Source organism: Pimephales promelas, chromosome 5, assembly GCF_988280905.1.
Source record: "Pimephales promelas chromosome 5, fPimPro1.hap1.1, whole genome shotgun sequence".
In the NCBI taxonomy this organism is placed as follows: Eukaryota; Metazoa; Chordata; class Actinopteri; order Cypriniformes; family Leuciscidae; genus Pimephales; species Pimephales promelas.
The window spans coordinates 4,175,465-4,177,964 of record NC_142773.1 but is presented as its reverse complement, the minus strand read 5'-3'; the positions used below and the strand labels follow the sequence as shown (position 1 = coordinate 4,177,964).

The 2,500-nt window shown below is 46.5% G+C and overlaps 3 non-coding genes across 3 annotated transcripts; all 3 read left to right on the top strand.

Annotated features, from left to right (window-relative positions):
• Positions 1 to 353: 353 nt before the first annotated feature.
• trnar-ccu (transfer RNA arginine (anticodon CCU)) lies at positions 354 to 426 on the top strand. The gene has a single exon. It is a non-coding gene; the product is annotated as a tRNA-Arg (tRNA).
• Positions 427 to 1,536: 1,110 nt separating this feature from the next.
• Positions 1,537 to 1,609, top strand: trnar-ccu (transfer RNA arginine (anticodon CCU)). The gene has a single exon. It is a non-coding gene; the product is annotated as a tRNA-Arg (tRNA).
• Positions 1,610 to 2,224: 615 nt separating this feature from the next.
• Positions 2,225 to 2,297, top strand: trnar-ccu (transfer RNA arginine (anticodon CCU)). The gene has a single exon. It is a non-coding gene; the product is annotated as a tRNA-Arg (tRNA).
• Positions 2,298 to 2,500: the final 203 nt, after the last annotated feature.

The window sequence follows — 2,500 nt, the reverse complement described above, 5'->3', positions numbered from 1 at the left end:
CAGCGGAAGCGTGCTGGGCCCATAACCCAGAGGTCGATGGATCGAAACCATCCTCTGCTAATGCTGCTTCACTTATGTACATGTTTTATCCCAAATAAACAGCAACTTCCATATCCCGCTTCTTCAATCAGAAAATCTTTGTGTTTGTGTGTGTATGCCCTGTTAAAACACCTCATTGACTAAGCCACCCGAATGAGATGGACAATTAGTAGGGCAAGCGAGTCATGCCCCAGTGCCCTATCGAAGTAGTCGTCCACCCGGATTACTGTTGTGTGCTTGCCTTGTTTAAATGCCAATGCTGCTGTTGTCACTGAAGCCAAAGTAATGTAGGCACATGAGCGCAATATTTAGCAGCCCCAGTGGCCTAATGGATAAGGCACTGGCCTCCTAAGCCAGGGATTGTGGGTTCGAGTCCCATCTGGGGTGGTTTACAGCAGAGTGGCGCAGCGGAAGCGTGCTGGGCCCATAACCCAGAGGTCGATGGATCGAAACCATCCTCTGCTAAGACTGCTTTCCTTATGAACATAGTCTGTTCCTACTTGTAGAAAAGTTTCCTCAACTGAATGCTAAAACCCTATGCATTCTTCACTTGTTCTAATTGATGAGAGACGAGCAATTTAAGTGTGCCAAAACGCAAATCATTTTGAAAACAGTAGAGTATGGCAAGTCAGTTTTAGGGAGCAGAGTGGCGCAGCGGAAGCGTGCTGGGCCCATAACCCAGAGGTCGATGGATCGAAACCATCCTCTGCTAAGACTGCTTTCCTTATGAACATAGTCTGTTCCTACTTGTAGAAAAGTTTCCTCAACTGAATGCCAAAACCCTATGCATTCTTCACTTGTTCTAATTGATGAGAGAAGAGCAATTTAAGTGTGCCAAAACGCAATTCATTTTGCAAACAGTAGAGTATGGCAAGTCCGTTTTAGGGAGGAGAGTGGCGCAGCGGAAGCGTGCTGGGCCCATAACCCAGAGGTCGATGGATCGAAGCCATCCTCTGCTAAGACTGCTTTCCTTATGAACATAGTCTGTTCGTACTTGTAGAAAAGTTTCCTCAACTGAATGCTAAAACCCTATGCATTCTTCACTTGTTCTAATTGATGAGAGAAGAGCAGTTTAAGTGTGCCAAAACGCAATTCATTTTGAAAACAGAGTAAGGTAAGTCAGTTTTAGGGAGCAGAGTGGCGCAGCGGAAGCGTGCTGGGCCCATAACCCAGAGGTCGATGGATCGAAACCATCCTCTGCTAATGCTGCTTCACTTATGTACATGTTTTATCCCAAATAAACAGCAACTTCCATATCCCGCTTGTTCAATCAGAAAATCATTGTGTTTGTGTGTGTATGCCCTGTTAAAAAACCTCATTGACTAAGCCACCCGAATGAGATGGACAATTAGTAGGGCAAGCGAGTCTTGCCCCAGTGCCCTATCGAAGTAGTCGTTCACCCGGATTACTGTTGTGTGCTTGCCTTGTTTAAATGCCAATGCTGCTGTTGTCACTGAAGCCAAAGTAATGTGTGCACATGAGCACAGGTTTTTAACAGCCCCAGTGGCCTAATGGATAAGGCACTGGCCTCCTAAGCCAGGGATTGTGGGTTCGAGTCCCATCTGGGGTGGTTTACAGCAGAGTGGCGCAGCGGAAGCGTGCTGGGCCCATAACCCAGAGGTCGATGGATCGAAACCATCCTCTGCTAAGACTGCTTTCCTTATGAACATAGTCTGTTCCTACTTGTAGAAAAGTTTCCTCAACTGAATGCTAAAACCCTATGCATTCTTCACTTGTTCTAATTGATGAGAGACGAGCAATTTAAGTGTGCCAAAACGCAATTCTTTTTGAAAACAGAGTAAGGTAAGTCAGTTTTAGGGAGCAGAGTGGCGCAGCGGAAGCGTGCTGGGCCCATAACCCAGAGGTCGATGGATCGAAACCATCCTCTGCTAATGCTGCTTCACTTATGTACATGTTTTATCCCAAATAAACAGCAACTTCCATATCCCGCTTCTTCAATCAGAAAATCTTTGTGTTTGTGTGTGTATGCCCTGTTAAAACACCTCATTGACTAAGCCACCCGAATGAGATGGACAATTAGTAGGGCAAGCGAGTCATGCCCCAGTGCCCTATCGAAGTAGTCGTCCACCCGGATTACTGTTGTGTGCTTGCCTTGTTTAAATGCCAATGCTGCTGTTGTCACTGAAGCCAAAGTAATGTAGGCACATGAGCGCAATATTTAGCAGCCCCAGTGGCCTAATGGATAAGGCACTGGCCTCCTAAGCCAGGGATTGTGGGTTCGAGTCCCATCTGGGGTGGTTTACAGCAGAGTGGCGCAGCGGAAGCGTGCTGGGCCCATAACCCAGAGGTCGATGGATCGAAACCATCCTCTGCTAAGACTGCTTTCCTTATGAACATAGTCTGTTCCTACTTGTAGAAAAGTTTCCTCAACTGAATGCTAAAACCCTATGCATTCTTCACTTGTTCTAATTGATGAGAGACGAGCAATTTAAGTGTGCCA